Source organism: Ambystoma mexicanum, chromosome 2p (genome assembly GCF_040938575.1).
Source record: "Ambystoma mexicanum isolate Mex_15411 chromosome 2p, UKY_AmexF1_1, whole genome shotgun sequence".
In the NCBI taxonomy this organism is placed as follows: domain Eukaryota; kingdom Metazoa; phylum Chordata; class Amphibia; order Caudata; family Ambystomatidae; genus Ambystoma; species Ambystoma mexicanum.
In genome coordinates this window covers 1,214,970,065-1,214,988,455 of record NC_090923.1, presented here as the reverse complement: position 1 = coordinate 1,214,988,455, position 18,391 = coordinate 1,214,970,065, and the positions used below count along the sequence as shown (strand labels likewise).

General features: G+C 43.5%; 2 protein-coding genes across 5 annotated transcripts in view; one reads left to right on the top strand and one right to left on the bottom strand.

Moving 5' to 3' along the window:
* The window catches only part of LOC138567355 (uncharacterized), a 432,054-nt gene that overhangs the window by 260,903 nt on the left and 152,760 nt on the right, over positions 1 to 18,391 (bottom strand). The window contains exons 5-7 of one of the 3 annotated variants that reach the window (XR_011302177.1): positions 14,559 to 14,671; positions 14,346 to 14,476; positions 13,811 to 14,025 (exon numbers count right to left, since the gene is read on the bottom strand). The exons of the other annotated variants lie outside the window; for them this stretch is intronic. The gene's annotated coding sequence lies outside the window, so the exon portion shown is untranslated. Of the gene's footprint in view, positions 1 to 13,810; positions 14,026 to 14,345; positions 14,477 to 14,558; positions 14,672 to 18,391 lie in introns of those variants that run through there. 3 annotated transcript variants of the gene reach the window in all.
* Positions 1 to 18,391, top strand: part of SLC35A2 (solute carrier family 35 member A2) — a 335,702-nt gene that overhangs the window by 288,390 nt on the left and 28,921 nt on the right. The window lies entirely within an intron of this gene.

The following is an 18,391-nucleotide window of genomic DNA, read 5'->3' as shown; positions in this document are numbered from 1 at the left end:
GAAGTAGACCAGTTGAGTTTTATAGGCCAAATGTTGAATAATTATTTGCAGTTCTTGGCCTGTATGGCCTTCAGCGGGTTGACACCTATTGTGCAAATATCACTGCATGGCTTCCACAGGTTAAAGCAGCAAGCAGAGGCTGTGGAATCTACATCCGAGATCTAAAATGCTGCCTCTTTGGATGAATATGCCTCCAGTGCTTCGATAAAATGTGCAAATTGCATCCCAATTTCTTTGGCATTCATCTGAAAATTACAAAATAGTAAGAAAAGGCAGTGTTTTTGTTTTTATTTTAAATTAAAGTGAACAATTCTCTACATAATTAATAACGAACAGCTTCAAAAGTTCAATAGTGGACAAGGAAGGTGAGATAAAACAATGAAGGAGATTAGTGAGGGGTTTTGATGTTGGGCTGTGTCAGGGCATTAAACCGTCATCAGAAGCGGCTCCTAGCATCTAGTTCTATAGATCAAGGTAATTATTTGAGGTCTCTTGAAGTTGGGATTCTCTCCCGCGTCTGTTACTGGTGATCCATCCCATGCAAGTGAGTTTGGACATCTCGGTTGGCTACACCTCATTTGCCGGTCTTCTTTTGGAGACCCAATTTTTAGAACCCCAATTTCTGACTGTTGAATGATGTCAGGATGTTAAATATAACAGCAAGGGGGATAGGTTTGAGATCCAAGTTCAGAGGTTAAACACTCACTGTTTCACTGACTTAGCACAAAAGTCCACAAGTTCAGGTTAAGCACCACCTGGAACTGGCACTCCCGTTGTCCCTCCCATACTGCCCCCTTGCCCAACGATAGTACAGGTAGAGGAGGTCGCGGTTTCAGTACTGCACTGAAATTTGCATGCATGCACTACCTCTCCTAGGCACAAGAGCCCTTACTTGTGCCAATAACCCACATTCAACTTTTTAGAGGCAATAGGATCACTCGTAGTGCAGGTGTACAAAGTGGTGTCCTAGTGTTGCCTTGTCATAGAAGTATTCTTGGGTAGCTTCCAGAAATATCCTGGGTGTAATGAAAGGCTTCAGTGAAAGAGTGAATAATGTTTTGTTTAATGGTTTCTTTTGGAGGAGACACTTTGCGATAAGGTAAAAGTTGCTTATTACTTCGTAATCAACTTGATTGTTACATGATTTGAGCCCCCGGCATGTTTTGTACTCCTCTGTGAATATGCAATGTGTAATACAGGGGTCTGCAACCTACAGCTCTCCAGATGTTTTCGTCTACAAACCCCATGATCCCTCACCATTGGCTATGCTGGCTAGGGTTGATGGATGTGGTAGTAAAAAATATCCGGCGAGCCAAAAGTTGCAGACCCTTGGTGTAACAGAAGAGTTTATTATATAAAGTTGTGTGACTTTAGGCAGTGAAGCCATAGCGTCAGAGAAGTTGCTGGCAGGTGTGAGAAACCTGACGCTGACTCGCCAGCTAGTCCCCTGGATCTGTCATTCAGGTCGCCAGGACACGGCCATCGCTATTGGATCCAGTTCCTGGGGGTGGACCAGTGCACGATGATCCCATGGATGGGGGGGGTTTCGGGGAATTGAAGTGGGAGATGCAGTATCCCCTTCCTTATGACACCTTTTCCACCATCCTACCCCGTAGGATATTTAGATACTCTATGCCCTTTCTTTTCTGACACAAACATTTTCTCGCATTGTGAAAGACAATGGACTAACTCCAGAGCCGTTTACCTGACCTGTCCAACACAATGGTCAGGCAGAGTCAGGCAATTGCCGACAACTACACACACCCGACTGCCCGTTCCCTTCCCCCATAGGGATAAAAGACAGAGCACGAGAGCATACTTTCAGTAAGGCTGAACGCACGAGGCAGCAGCTATTCCGGGATGGCAGTTCAAAAGGAGGAGAAAGGCGGTGGAGACCGAAAGGACGACAAGGGGGAAAATTGCCCTTGCCCTTTTCAACCGCAGAGCTTCCGAGAAGGCAAACGTAAGACCCGGAATCGCAGCTGGCGAATGGTGTGGCAGATGTCAACGGTACATGGGGCCCTTGCGCACTAATAGCCGGGGCGCGGAGAAGCGTTTACCGCCGTGGTACCGACCTTGACACCATCGACAAAAGAGAAGTCCAGGAGTTCAGCACAGCCGATGTGTCGGAGATACTGATAATAGACCAGACTGTGTTGTGCTCAAGATTGCAAAGAGCAAAATTGTATGAAGAAAGACGACGAACGTACAAAGATCTTTTGTGAGCAAAACTTGGGGACAGGATTAGACTGGTCCGGCGCAACGTGGGTGTTCATTCAAAGGACACTACTAGATACCCCGATCCTGAACAAGGAGAGCGTGTTTGAACTGAGAAATCGAAGTGGTCCTGCTGCGAGTTATGTTGAATCCCGAGCATATTCGAAAGTCTTTGATTGTTGTAAAAACCTACAAGTACCAAGAGGCATTAGGGGAGGCCGGCGTAAGGTGTCAAAGTGGTCATACGAAGGTCAAGCCAAACCCCTTGTACAGTCGAAAGTCTTTGACACGTTGTGAAGCAAAGTGAACTGTTTTATAGTGGCAGGCGTGAACCCAACTGAGGGATGTCCACAGTGAGTTGTTGGTCTGAGTCTGATTGAGGGAGGCCAACGTTGAGAGAAGGATCGGAGCCCAGCTGAGGGGGATCCAAGGGTGAAGAGTAATCACCCGATGTGAAGATTAGCAGAAGTAAATTTTGTTTTGTAGTTTATGATATCTCAGGCCCTCTGAGGCAAGAGACTTTGCATGAAAGAGACTTTGGTTCTGGGTCTCATGCGGCACTTCCCCTCCGTATGTGCCCCTAGTTGTGTGATTGTCTTGGCGGCTTCTTCATTTGCCACGTTCTCAGGCTACTTGGGTCATTTTCTACTCTAGGCTCTGCTGCATTCAGGTCCTGTTTCCGCGGCTCTCTGGGCGCCCTACCGGCTCATACCTTCTCGCTGGCACTCTCGTCACATTAGGGCATGCTCCCATTTACCTTCTCCCGTTTTTTGCAAAGTTCGATGTAGTAGGGCTGATCTTTTTAACAGATCTTGCAGAAGCTCACAGTGCTGGCATCACAGCATGCTACCGCTCACTCCCCTTGTTATAGGAAGACATGCTTGCTGTTCATTGCGTTTTCATGAATGTTTTGTATAATTTTTGAGTTTTTATGTCAACCTGATGAGTCTGCTGAATGGAGATTTGTTTGAGGTTTTATTTAGTTCTAGGGTATCCTACAGGCATTGTAGGTTTTTGTGTTTGCCCTAGTCGGTGTTGACATCCCCAAGGAACACATTGGCCCTCATTAAGAGCATGCCGGTCTGGAATAAAGTGCTGGTAACAACAGTTACGGCACCTTTTCTGGACCGGCATACTCTGAGCCTGCCAGTAGGGGCAGTGAACTACCGGCAGGCCTGACCTTCCGGTAGTTCATGCCCCTACCGGCAGATAAATCACTGAAGAACCGGCACTGTTAACAGTGCCGGTGCTTCCGTGTTCCCATTCCCGTGGAGTCCTATTGGATTCTACGGGAATGGCAACTTACCCTGCAGCCGCCTATAATATCCTGGTATTACTGGGATATCGGGCGGCCGTAACGGTAAGTCGAGGTTGCTGGTAGGCCCCCGGTACTACCGGCGATCTACCGGTACCCTCATAATGAGGGCCATTATCTGTAAACAGCAGAGTTTGTTATATTTTCTAAAAAATGTACAATGAAAGATATGTTTTCATTTGATTGACAGTGTTTGGTGGGGAATAATATTGCTATTCAGAGTGGTAGTTGAAGTGTCATGTTAAGAGATCAGAAGATGGATTTTGTGATTTGTTTCATAAGTGCAATGGTTTTTTCAAATGAGACTATCATCTGTTATGGTTGTCTGTAGATTATGGTCATCCCTTGTGTGATCGATGGTGCTTTGGAAGAAATATTTTAAACTGTGACTGTTAAGTGGTTGTCTGTTCTGTAAATAAGCAGGAGGTGGCCTACCCCAAAGTAGTCCACATTTGCTGGTCCAAAATTGTGTGAAAGGTATTATAAAAAAGTTTGGTGCTTCTATTTGTGGGATTTGAAGTTAGGTTCATTCGATGAGGATTAGGTTATTTTTGTTATCAAGTTTATGTGCAAGTGTTTCCTTTTGTTGAGTGCTTCCTACTTTTTGAGACCGATTATATTTGTATAAATTGTATATATATTTGTATTTTTTAAGGATACATGGTGTTTTGTCAAGAAACACCTATAGCAGCAACCAACAGTCAGTAGGACAAGTCCGGTGCTGTATCATAACGAGGGTGAAAAATAGTAATTGGCCAGTGGTTCATGGGGAGTGTGTGGGACAGAGATTGGGGCAAAACAAATGGCCGGGGGCAGGAGCATTTGGTGTGGCGATTGGTGTTGTGGGCAACAGGTTGGTCAAGTGGGTTGGGGGGTGATATGGAAGTCGATCAAGGGTGTCCTTCAAGGTTAAGGAGGTGTAGCTTAAACAATGATTTGAAGGAGTGGCTAGTAGGTGGGTTTTTGACGTGAAGGAAAAGGGCATTCAAGGACAGCAGGTTAAGAAGTGAGAACGTGTGAAGGAGCAAATCGAGGCTGGTGGAAAGAGAGGTGCTTGTGCATGGGGTGTTCGGCGAGATATAATGCTGGTTAGCCCAGGGCAAGACCACGCAGGGATTTAAAGACTGGGAGATATTTAAGGAGGAATTGTTTTTTCATCAAAATACAATGAAGTCCCGTCCAGTAGTGGATGGCAGATAAGCAAGCATATATGAAGGCTGAGAGGTTGAAAGTAAAAGTAGGGAGGGAGAAGTTGCAGATCACCCTCAAAAAGATGGGAAATCCCAAGGAAGCGATAGGATGACCAATGGTGGAGGTGTAGGAGTGAAATAGTAAGGGGCCAGGAGTGTAGGCTTCAGGGACGCCAACCCGGAAAGGGGTGATATCTGTGATGTCAGTGTTCAATTAGGTGGAGAAGGGCCTACGTAAGAGATAGCTGTTTCCCCGGATTCCAAAGTTGGCGAGAGTTTGAAGGAGAGATGCCTGGTCCAGCGTATCATAGACGGCAGAGATGTCAAGTAAAATTAGGATGCAGGTTAATTTAGAGTGAGGAGCAGAGGTCACAGTTGGACACATGGGTGAGAGCCGATTCAGTAACCTATGGTTATGGAAACCAGATTGAAGGGGGCCTTAGAGTTTAAGAGTATAGGAAGGAGATCCTGCTAAAGATAATCTGTTCTAGGACTTAAGAATAGCGTGAGAGGAAAGTTACAGGCAGATTGTTGGTAGGATTGTCTGGGTCAGCTGTATTAATAGGACAGTTGCTACCTTTAGGCAGGATCAAAACACTCCAAGGGAAAGTGAGAGGTTGATGAGGGAGGAGGGAGATGAGAGCGGTGAGATGTCAATTTCCTTGACTGTCTATGGGATCAACAGGTGTGCAGGAGGGGTTGGTAGTACAAAGGATGAGCGCTACTTCATCAGGAAAGGTAGGATTGAATGATGATGAAGAGGAGGTAGCAGAGATAGGTGGAGGAGAGGAGAAGGACGCGGGAATAGAAGAACGTTGAATGTGTCTGATTATTTAAATTTTAGAAGAGAAATAGTTGGCAAAGTTTGTACTGGAGATGAAAGAAGAGATTGCACTGTGTCAAGGAGGAGCAATCGTGGCTTGTAGTGTGAAGCAGAGTCGAGGGCCGTGGTGAAGGAAAGGAGGACCTTGTAAACTAGGTGTAGAGTAGTCCAGACCTTACGCTATTTATGGAGGTGGCATTGCATTTATGTTTTGAAAAGGCAGATCTGTGAGTGATCCAGCGCAGAGGGCGAAGGGTAGAAGGTGCAAAGGTGCTAAAAGGATAGTGGTTGCCAAAGGGTGAAAGGGAGACCGATAAAGGCAGAGAATGCCTGCTGAATGGTGGAGACCTGGCGAGGTGCAACAGTGACTAGGGAGCACCTGACTTTGGCCAGGTAAGGGGCCAAGGAATAACAAACATAGTTGTCTGTTGGTAGCTAGGTGAGCGGTTATGCAGAACTAGTGGGAATGAAAAGCCCTAGCAAAGTAGTACTGTAGTTCAGAGAGGTGAACTATTACTTGCAGGAACTCTTCTTGATGAGTAGTTTGAAAAGTAAGCCATTTTCTATTGGGGACTGTTGAAGATGTTAATTTCTGAGCTTAGTATTTTCTTTGTTCTTGTAAAAACTGTTACTGCTTGTTTCTTGTGAGCTTGGATGAGCTGTGAGCTTTTGAAAATTTGTTATTTGTCTCCTTTGTTTGGATTTTAACTGGATTGTTCAAACCACAGGCTTTGTATACTGCTGAGCACTTCAAATATCAAGCTTTTGTTTGTATGAATGTCCTTTTTATTTTCTCTTTTTTTGTGCTTCTGAGATTTTTTCTAAGTGGTGGCTGTAGCATAAGTATGCTTTGTATTCGTATGCCTGGTCACATGTTTGGACTTTAATGAGATGATTTGTTTGTCAGGGTGGAATGTCTTTTATGTATGCAGAGGGTGCCTACTACAAGCGTGACTGCCTAGCAAACTTTTATTATTTTCCCCTAACCCTGACACAAAAATATTGGATTAAATTAACATGAGGCATAATTTCTGTGTATATAACGACAGTGGTGTTTTAAGTCATCTGCATTTAAAATGTAGTAGTCTTCAGGTGACAGGAGATGGCTGCTCCCTAACCCAGCCCGCCTCAGTCCCCTTTCCTTCAGTCTGAGCTTCTCAGGGTACAGGCTGAATTCGTAACTAGTGGTAGCCCAGCAAAGAGGACAGAGGTTTGGTAGCTCCTGAGATGTGGGGAGGACTGTGTCCTCACAGAGTTTCCTTCCAAAAGCAGGATAACGTTCAGTGAGAGCAGGGTCTGAGTCGAAGCATGGAGATCAGCAGGTGATCTGGAGTTGATGATCAAAGGGAGATTTTCAAGCCTCAAGAGATGCTTTACCACTGCAACACCTCAAGGCTGGATTTGAGAGATGGAGACGGTAGGTTTGAGTCGATGGTTAGGAAATGTGTAATAATACAGGGCAACAAGGTCATCAGGCCCTCCTTGAGTGGGGTGCACAGTAAAATGTTGTAAGTAGAGATGGTCTATACAGTTTGGCCAGTTAAGAGAATGCATATTTGCAATAAGGAGTTATCGGAGGAGGGTGAACTTCTGGAGTAAACCTCCGGGTCTCCATCCAGTAGATGAAAAGTGCAAGGCCTCACGGCATCTCGACTGAGGGTGTAGATAGCTTGATGGGAGTTCAGGAGTGACATGGAACATATCCCAGTTGCGTGGGGGTAGATGGGTCTCATGAAGTGGGAGGAACTAAGGTCAAATAGTCATAATGATGGTAATTAGCACTATTGCAGCTGGACAGTTCAGATACAAATGTGGTGAGAATTGTGAGTTACCAAAGATTACCTATAGCTGGTCAGTACGGTTGCCAAGGAGTCTGTGTTCATGTAGATTGGAAGAATACAGTTTGCAGTGTGAGGGAGACAGTGTCCCTTAGACACAAGGTTAGTATCTCATTATTTGACACATGATTATCTTAAATATACCTTATTTAATTTGACTAACTCAATTTACTTATTGCCCTTTAAGTGATTATGTGTGTAGAAAAGTAACTCTTGGAATCTCATGGAACTAAGAGCTCCCAAGCCCTGAAGATGGATTATCCATAATCCGAAACGCATCGGTAATTGTGCTTTTTTTAGGGGAGTTTACTGGACAATTACAACTATTCAGTTGTTATAGGTATCGAAACCACTTTGTGAAGCATGTAACACAATTTGATGAACTATTGGGTTGTACATTTTGTCTTTCTTTATGAATATTGGTATGTATTTCATTATCATTTTGAAACACAATGATGAGTCTTCATGGTTTTCTTCATTGTTTATTGTTGTTTGATAAATATTGCCTATAAAATTCTTTTTCGTGAAGAATTCTACTATTGAAAAAGTTACAGTGAAATTGTTGTCCGTATGACTGGCTACAATTCTTTCTCTCTTTAAACTCAGAAATAATACAGGTCTATCAGTTGAGTCCCAGGCTGTTGGGATCACTGGTTAAGACCTTTAAACATACTTGGGACTTTCTGTCCCCCTAGGAGTGCATAATAGGGTTACCAGATGGCAAAAACTGGTTGTGTTTTGTGTACTTTTCTCCAAGTCTCGGTTGGCCTTTAGACTTTTTCCCTATTGCACTTGAAATTACTCTATATGTTTGTAAGTTAATTAACTTTTTTCTTGAACGCCAATCACGGATTGAATTACCATATTATACTGCTGTGACCTCCATCTCCTCCTTTTAATGTTTTATATACTGGCATAGGTTGTGGGCAAAGGCATTATGGAAATTCATTGTAAAATGGTCCTGTGCACTGTTGGTTTCTTGCATCTATAGTTATTTTTCTTCATGTTCTACCATACAAAATTGATTGCAAAAATAAGGCTTTTTACTCCGTTTTCAGAGAAAGTACTATAAAATGCACCATTATAACCCGTTATTTTTAAAATGGTCTTGGGGGTTGTGGGGAGAACCTGTTTGTGCCCTCCCTGACTCTATGTGAAAAAATGAATAATACAGACACTCTCTGGACAGGGAATAAGGCACAAAAGAGCAGGCTGCGAGAGTTCAAGGAAAAGTTTATCTAGATCTCTGAGAGCCCTCTGACCACATCAAGGTTACAACACATTTATATAGTACATTGACATCTTTAACATATGATGCTGGATTGGTCAGCCTGGGTGGTGTCTTAGGTGTGGGCATCATCTCTTCCTCTGGGTTGGTTGCTTGGTTGGCGGGAGGATTGACGTCAGACATCTGTGCTCCGGATGGGTGAAGGTCAGGTCGTTGTGTGACACGGTGGTCACCATCTAAGCTAAGCTAGGAAAATACATTCTGAGTAATGCATGCACTAAATAATGGTTGATCAAAAGACCCTCAGTAGTGTATCATGTCATTGTACAAATCACTCAAGAGTTTATATCATCTACAACATTTGGGTTATACAGGTCACAGGTTTACGGGCCTTGACCACTATAATACCGTCATTGAACTATAGGGTTAGTCTCACAAGAATCTCAGGTATGTGGCATTTTTTAGTATTGGGCATGATATACTGCAGCAGGGGCCTAATGTTAGTTGGGGGTCTGTTGGGTGGGCTTCATAGCATGGTTGGCAGTCTGGCACATGAAAGGAATGCCTTGCAAGGACACAGGGTTAGAATGGCAATAGGTTTCAACTGGCAAGGGTAAGAGGGCAAGGACACTTTTGTGGAGATGGACGAGCTATATGCTTGGCTCATGTTGGTTCACATGCAGGACAGTGATCTCAGAGGAAAAAGGGATGTGTTACATTTATTATTTGTTGCAAGCAGCTCCGGGTTCAGCGTGAGAATGGAGCTGTGGAGTTTTCCAGCTGGAGTGGGAACGAGGGTGGGGGCCATGTGCTCCGAGCTACTGCGGCAGGCAAAAGGGAGAGAGGCATTTTGTACTATCGCAGTGAGGCCTGGTCACCAAGATGGAGTCGAAAGGGGGTACAAAAAATGGATGCCCCGTGTCCTGCTTGGTGGTCCCATCTACGCGAATGTAACCCAAAGTTAACATCGCATAAGGGCGAGGGGCATACCCACCACTAGAGTCACTTGGTCCGAGTTTTGTACTGAGAAGTGATGGTAGAGAGGGGCCCATTTGCCCATCGCTCCCTCACATTTCCCCCCTTTCGTTACATCTAAAGTAACGCATATTTCTACTTTTTATTCTTTTCATTCTCCCTTCGGTAGTACTCCGCTTCTGCCACAGCCTCGTCCAACGCGGGGGTGCCTTTTATGGGCATCCATGCTCTGCATACACTTCTTAGGCTATTTCCTCTTCTGGCATATTCATCTGGTGTACACATTAAGTAAATTCCTCCATCCCCATCTAGATCTACCCATACCTCTTGGTACCATTGCAACTCCCTTGGTTCTTTTATCGTTGTATGATGAAAATTATCAACTATATCCCCATATTGCCTGTAAATTGCTGTCATCCTGTATTGTGGTGTAGTGTATTCCCCTGTTTGCATTTGTGCATCTATCATGGTAGCTACCGTTGTCGGTCGGCCCATTGTTACCATCATCATAGCTGAGGTTGGCATGCTTTTCTCACAACACCGTAGTCCCAGTTGGCACACACAAAAGAACAGGTGCACAAAGACGATGATGGGGATCAGTATTTTCATTGCCACATTTACCCATGATGGTATCCAGCTGAACAAATTGTCAAACCATGTGCTTTCTTCTGCTCCTCCTTCCGTTCTCATTATTTCTCCTAGGTTGTGTACTGCTGTTATCACATGTTGAGAGTGTCCCATTATCATCATCTTCAGTTGGCACGAATGTGCAACACGCCCCCCCAATTTTTCAGCAAACACCACCGTCCATCGCCGTGAGGAGATCTAGGACATATCTTTTTTGCATTGTCATTAGGCGCAGTGCGCGGAGCTCTATTTTTATCACGTTGAACCCCTCTTCAGTGTCGTTAGCCAGTTGAATGAGCTCCCAGCGCACTATCTGCAACCATTTGGCGTTCGCTCGTGCTTGCAGTCCCGGGACAAGAAGTGAGGCGAAGAATGTCTCTGCTGATGAAAAGAGCTTGTATTTCTGCGGGATCTCAGCAAGGAGTTTCGATGATTCGGATGAGATGTAATTGGAGGATCTTTTACTTCGTGTCAATCTTTTCTTTAGTTCATACTCTGACAATAGTTCATACGCTGGAGCTTCTGTCATTATTAGTTGGGGCGCTGTCGATGGTTCAGCCGATTGCCCTGCTGCTGATATGCCAGCCAATTGCTCTGCTGACGATATGCCAGCCGATTGCCATGCTGACCCTTGGATGTGGCTCTCTGGTATTACCATCAGGGCTGTGTGGAGGGTGACTAGAGCACAAGTTCCTTTTCACATTGCAGGAAGGTGCAGGTAAGCTTGTTTGCCGGAAATCCAGTACATGTCCATCAGTGCAGCGGTGCCTTTCTTCATGTCAGGTATTATGACCGTCTTGTTGTATTTCTTTGTCTCTCCCATGTTCACTCTTCCCTCCCCATGTTGCACCTCTTTCTGTATTTTGATAGGTTTTTCTAATGCTGTGACCCACGTTAGCTTTGTGATATGCCGCGACCAGATGGGGTCACATACCTCTTTTATCCATTGGAAAGTGTCATTTGATAGGCCTCGAAGGGCTTCTACTTTGCATTCAATTGTTTCTTCGTGCCACTTGTTTTCTGCATATTGCGTCCCCTTGATGACAAGAAATGGTTCCTTGAGGCAAATTACTCCTTGGCGTCTCCTTGTGCACATTTTCTCATTCTCCAGTTTTTTCAATGTGACGGTGTGCACTTGGAACGTGCTCTTTATTCTGCATAAAACCAGATGAATTAAACATTGGGCCTCCGACAAGGGCACTTCCTGCGGTACTAACATTTTCGGTGTTCCTGATGCGTGCGGAATGAGTGCACAGACGTAGCAGCTTTCATTTGTTGCTTGCTTTGCCGTGGCACTCATGTCGGAATACCATTTATTTGATTGATCAGGGTGGCGGGGATCTTCTATTTTGTCTAACCCCAGGTCATGATAGATGTCGTATCTTTTCCCCCCGTGCCTCTTTTTCTCCTCCTACTCCCTTCCTGGTTTTTGTTTTTCACCCTTTTGTAATGTATGGGAAACATTCCATCCCAGGTTGTGTCATTACTATTCAATATGGCATGTGTATCGTCCTCAGTAGCAGCAATGTTATGTGAGGTAGGGTATATGGTTGTCTGTGCATTAATACTAGTGTTAATTAAATCATTTGACCAATAATAATCTCCATAATATTCGTTATATACATAAGCATTACTCATATTTACAGTAAAACGTAACACTGACACACTTGTTGATCCTACAGTGATGTATTCTGAGGGTTGCATCACATCTGTTTTGTTGACATTAATATCATGTGACTCTTTCCATATAGTCTTTACCCCAGTCCATATCATTTGCGATCCTTCTCATATCATGTTAGCCCCGCGTCCTCCCGTTTGCATGTCATTAACAAAAGATAAAAGGGTGTAATACCAAGCTGCGAAAAACAACATTACTGACATCAAAATTGCAGCACATTTCAAAACGCATTCAACGTTACTGAACCTATTAGCCCTAATGGCGACCCTATCACTATCTAGCATTAATTGGTTCTCCGTGTTTGTAGGTCGTTGGGCCATTTTTCACCTGGAGGGGCGATATAAATTCATTAAGTCACCACAATATATACATGTATTTACATTCTTTGTTCAACTTCATGTTTAATCATCATTTTTAGTCATGTTTGTTCTTTTACTTGATTGCACATGTACTTTTGCTATGGAGAAGATGGTAATAAAACAGTGATGGAAAAAAGCGTGAACAATAATCGAAACGAAGGTGGGAGATAGAGAGGGAGAGAGAGTTGAGGTGTATGGAGAATATTTCAATCAATCAAAGAGGAGAGGAGGAAAACATAGAAAAGAAGGAAGGAGGAGATAAGTCGTGCAGAAAATAATACATATCATAACTTTTATCTCTGCATATTCTCTTTACTGACAATTTAGTTAACCTTTTTCAACCTCATTTGTGGTACCAGTGGCACCATCTTGCTCCTCCTGGGGGATTGTACTATTGTGTGCCCTCCTCACGTCTGATAGGTGCACCCAATACTTCAATCCTTTTACCTTCACCGCGGTGGGTGTACTATAGATGACCTCATAAGGGCCATGAAACCTGGGTGAATTCCACCTCCTCACAAAGCTGCGGACGTACACATGTGCTCCTGGCATCAGTGGCCCACTTGAACTGTCTGTGGCTGGTGTGGTAGTATCAGTCGCCACATTTTCAGTAAAAGGCGGTGCTATTTGTCGCGCTATGCTGCGTACTGCGCATGTTAACTGGGTCAGGTATTCCTTGAACTGTTCCCCAGCACTGTGGCAGCCCTGTGCGCATACGATGCTCTTCTAATTGGGGATACTGGCGTGTGTATTCGCCGCCAAGTCACAATTTTGTGGGGGCTCAGATGGTGGTCTTTATATGGTTGCGTCCTGAGTTGGAACAGTGCTAGGGGCAAGCAATACACCCAGTTTTTCTTCAATGTGTTACACAGCTTAGATAACTTACTCTTTAATAATCCGTTGATCTTTTCTACCACCCCATTCGCCATCGGATGATAAATTGAGCATAGTTTGTGTTTTACCCCCAAGAGTGATGGCACTTCCTTAAAGAGGTCATTCACAAAGTGCGTACCGTTGTCTGATCTAATCACATCGCATATTCCCCATCGCAAAAACACCTCTCGCACAAGGAACTTGGCCACACACTTTGTGTCTGGGTGGGGACATGGGCCCGCTTCCACCCATCTTGAAAAGGGGCACACTACCACAATCAAATATCTTGCTCCATTACACTGCTCTACCATATCAGCATAGTGTATGTGGAGCTCTCTAAATGGTCCTATTGGTCGGGGCAGGGTACCGCGCAGTGTTCTTAATGTCATTCCTGAATTATATGTTTGGCATGTTATGCATTCTATGGAGAAAAAATTGTTGAAAGACAGATAGACTACCCCTCTCCTTTAGTCTTATATGGATCTCAAGTGAGAGTTAAGGGCAACCTATCTACATCATTGTTTAGGTTGTCGCCTTGTTGAGAAAAATTGCGTCAAATACTGCAACTTGTTACAAAATATCTATCTCTTTAATGGTTATAAAAATCTTAAAAAATATTTCAAACTTGATTATCAATCATACCATTCAGTCATCAATTATCTCATCTAACAGGGGAGTTCTAAAGTTAAGAAAAGACTTTGTGCATTACATTTAATCAGAGTATGCATTTTAGACATGGAAAAAAACATTAGATTTTCCTTAGACAGTCGACATATGTTTCGGCCCATTATAATATACCACTTTTGTCAACGGTGGTCACTAAAATGAGTGTGGGGCCATCTTCAGGACAGCAATTACTTTGTGGTAGATCAATCTTGTTCCCCATTAATACACAAACACATCTACAAAAAATACATAAGTATACATATATCAGTATAATATAAAACTTTGTGTTTTAAAAAAAAAGAAGACAGAAAGATTGTATATCGCAACTGAACTGAGTTAAGAGCAATGGCTAGGTTTATATTATTCTAGACACACCTTAGCCCCACTTAGCCCATACTGTGTGGTTTAGACTATTGAGAATGGTCAGACTTTCGGGTATCGCTAAATGTGAAAATTCCCTAGTCTGAAGTTTCTGTGTTAAATAAGAAACTCTGAATTATGACTATTCTATTTGTACAGATTTTCATAATGTATTGAATAAGCCAGAGGAACTTACATTTGCACGTTCTACTGTTTGTGTGTCTAAGATTCCATCTTGATTTAACTGTGGCTGGCTTGCTATCTTGGAGTGTTGTACTCAATCGTCCTCACAGGAGTGGCATGAATCAACAACCCTGATGTTTATACCTACAATAAATTGAAAACAACTACTTAGATATGGTGATCTTATTGATCTCTCATTGTGAATACTGAGTGAAAAATAACTTACAATTTAGCGACTGCTGTTTTTGTGTTGAAGGCTGGTCTTGCTTTAACTGAGTGCAGCCAGGTTCCTTTTGGAGGATTAGTATGGACAAAAGGTGCCAGAAGTTGACGTATTTCCTACGATAACAAAACAAAGGGAGCGCATGAATATGTAGCTTCCCAATTTTGAAGCAACTCATCAAATTGAGCTGAGCCACATTGCATTTTGACATTCTACTATGCTTGTTTCTAGCCGTGTTGTTGAAATACCAGGACATTCCGGTCTTTTTACTGCATGACGTTGTATATAAATGTACCGTTTGACTGTTTACAATCATTATGAACCTAATTCGCCTTTGCGTGTTCCGAGATTGTCGGCATGTAAGCCAACAGTCTTTTAAAAGTGAAAAACGCCTTGAAATGTTTTTTAAAAAATATTCTTTTGTCATTAACGATATACCTTAGGCGAACCAGTTACGCAACGGACAGTTCTTCCTCATGCAGAGTCTGGTAAACAAACGGAACGGAAATAAATGTAATGGAAATAGACATACGTTTTAGTGCTGAAAAAAGCAAGAGGCTGGTGCCTCGTTTACCTTAATATGCACTGTGCTTGCAACAGGAAAAGAGGCTTGTCTCCACGAGTAAGCAAGAAGTCTCACTGTGGGGCGAGACTTGTTTAAGTTGGATCACGCGGTTTTGAAATACCGGCACGTGATCACTTAACGTGTTTCTACGTGACCATGAGGCTGTTGGGACTTGTAGTGTAATGTGACGAAATGACCTGATTTCGTTTTGCCTCTGTATACTTGCACTTTTTCACGTATTCGAAATATGACTTCGCCTGGTGTACCTCATTTTGAAATGCGCTTGGTGTGATTTAATTTACAACCAACTATAGTTGGTTTGCCTAAAGATGTCAGTAATTACATCGCACCTTTTTGGGCGCATTTCTCACGTGTTTAAAATATTCACTTGGCTGTGTGTGGATATTTAAAAAAGGCTTATTTCGGTCCTGTTTTCAACCTACTTTAGTTGTTGGCAAATGATATTAATAATGCCACCCATTTATTAAGGCGGTGCGCCCAAATTATTTACATTACCGCCTCCATCAAAGATAGAGATGTGCCCGATTCCCCCTGACAAAGCTATTCGCTTATTACTCAGAAGGATCACAGACCCGTTTATCACTCTCAATGTATGTCACTGGAGAAATATGTCATTTTCCACGATGGATGGATAGTCGGTTTTTCCTGGCAAGATCAGCCAAATGAAAAGATCGCGAATAGGTCATGCTTGTTTATGAAAGTAGGGGCACTTATTGCAGTTTGTGCTAATATAATAAATGTGCCACTGTTGACATGGTGTTACGATATATTCAGGTACTGTTTCTGGACCTATTAGTTCAAAAGGGCAATATATAGCTCATGTTTAAAGATGACATTAGAGAAGTGTATTCCATTCTATGGCGATGTTAAGTCCATGTTTGACAGTATCTAGGTTATATATCCATTTCTGCTCACATCTCGTTAGGCATTCTACAATGAATTTCGACAGGTGCTCTTGCAAATTGGGGACAAACCAGTGTTCCTGGATGTCTGCGGCAACGTGTTGCTTTGCTAAATGGCCGGGGAAATGCAGCTGTTGGAATGCTATTTCTAGTAACTCTATGGTCATTACAACCTTTCCTGTTGTCTCCTGTCTCCAAATGAGATCTGTGGCTGATTGTTTACATCCCCGTTTGCTCCACAGTTCTTGCTCCTCTTGTGGTGCTCTTCTTTGTAATTCTACTATCTGCGCTATTGGGGTATTATTGTATGCTTCTTCTTGTGGATCTGTGGTGGTTGCTTTTACAATGCATTCGAGTGTTGGTGTCACATTGAAATACGAGGCCTCCTTCGCTGCTGCGTAGGCTGCCGCGTTTCCCAATGAGAATGCATCTGTGTTGTTGGTATGGGCTTGGCATTTCACCACTGCCACTACCGATGGTACTGCTAATGCATCTATTAGCTCATTCAACAATGTTGCATGCTGTTCTGGAGAACCGTCTGCCCTCCTGAGTCCCCTTCTACGCCACCGTGACAACCCTGAGTGCACTGTGGTAGTTGCATAGGCTGAGTCTGAGTATATTGTCACCGCACAGCCTTTGGCTGTGTTCAGTGCTTCGATCAGGGCAGTTAGTTCGGCTGCCTGTGCTGAGTAATGGGATGGGAGACGCTTTTGCACAATCGTCTCATAGTCATCTTCCTCCATGCGCACTACTGCCATTCCAACGTGTTTTTCCCCTGTTTCTGGGTTTATTGATGCTGACCCATCTATGAAATATATTTCTCCCTCCTGTAGGGCATTTTCGCTTACTTTTGGGATGTCATCACCTTTCCCCTCATATGTGGCACAATCGTGTTCCTGTATGTCCTCTGTCGTGCATGGCTCTGTAATGAATGTTGCTGGGTTTACTGTTTTGCACCTCCCAACGTGTACGTTGGGGCTTGAAATTATTACTTCATATGCTGTTGCTCTTTGTGTCGTTAGTGTTGATTTTGATCGCTCAAGGATGGTGAACAGGGAATGCTCCGCATATAGCGTTACTGAACATCCCATGACAATGGTGGCGCTCTTTTCAATCGCAAAGACTAAAGCTGCGAGAGCCTGTTCGCTCGCAAAATGGCCTTGCATTACTGGATCTAGTGTCCCACTGTAATAAGCCAATGGTTTGTGACCTAGTGATGTTTTCTGTGTCATTACTGCTGTCATCAGTGTCCCATTGCAGTGTGAAAACAAGAAAAATTCCCTCTCATAATCTGGGTTCGCGAGGACTGGAGCGTCAGCAATGAGGTCTTTTAATTTCAAATACTGTGTTATCATTTCCTGCGTCCATTTTATTGCTGCTCTATTTTTCTGTGCCTCTTTTAACGCTTGTAGTATGGGGCGTGTGTATGCCGCGTAATCAAGGATCCATGCTCGGCAATAGTTACAAATGCCAAGAAACTTTTGCATGTCTTTCACAGTTTTTGGAATTATTATTTTGCGTATAGCAGCTGCTCTATCTGGGAGTATTCGCTTCCCATCTTTTGATATTAGCTGTCCAAGGTATACAACCTCGGCGAGACAGTATTGCAATTTTCCTTTGTCCACCGTGTACCCCTTGGTAGCTAGCACATTCAGTAGTGCTATCGAGTCTTCTCTGCACTTTTCTTCTCTATCGCTACAGACAAGTAAATCGTCTACGTATTGAATGATGGTGCTCTCTACATCTATGTTTCCAATGTCTTCCCGTAACACCCTGCTGGGGCTTTCACAATACCCTTGTGGGAGTCTGCAATGTTCATACCTGTTGTTCCCTAATGTGAACGCTGTCAGGTATTGGGATCCTGGGTCGAGTGGTATGGAGAAGAAAGCATTCTTCAAGTCAATTACAGTGAAACATGTTGATTCTTTTGGCACGCTGCACAATATTGATGTCGGATTAGGCACTAATGGGAACTCTTTTTGAATGACGTCATTGAGTCGGCGGAGATCCTGGATCATCCTCCACGCCCCTCCTTTTGCTTTCTTGATCGGGAAAATTGCTGTATTACATGGGGAGTTTGATGGTACTATGATGCCTTGTTTCAGGAGTGCGTTTATGGTCTCCCTAATTCCCTCCTCCGCTTCTCTTGATATGGGATATTGTTTTACCCTCGGCAGTATTGCACCTGGCTTGAGTTTTATTTTTATTGGTGTCACCTCATGTAGTAGCCCTACATCGTGGGACCCTGTGGTCCAAATTTCAGGTGCTACTTTTGCCATGTCATCCTCAAAAATAGTCAGTGGGGCCTTAATGCTAGCCATCAGTGGGTTGTGTACCTCTCTGTACTG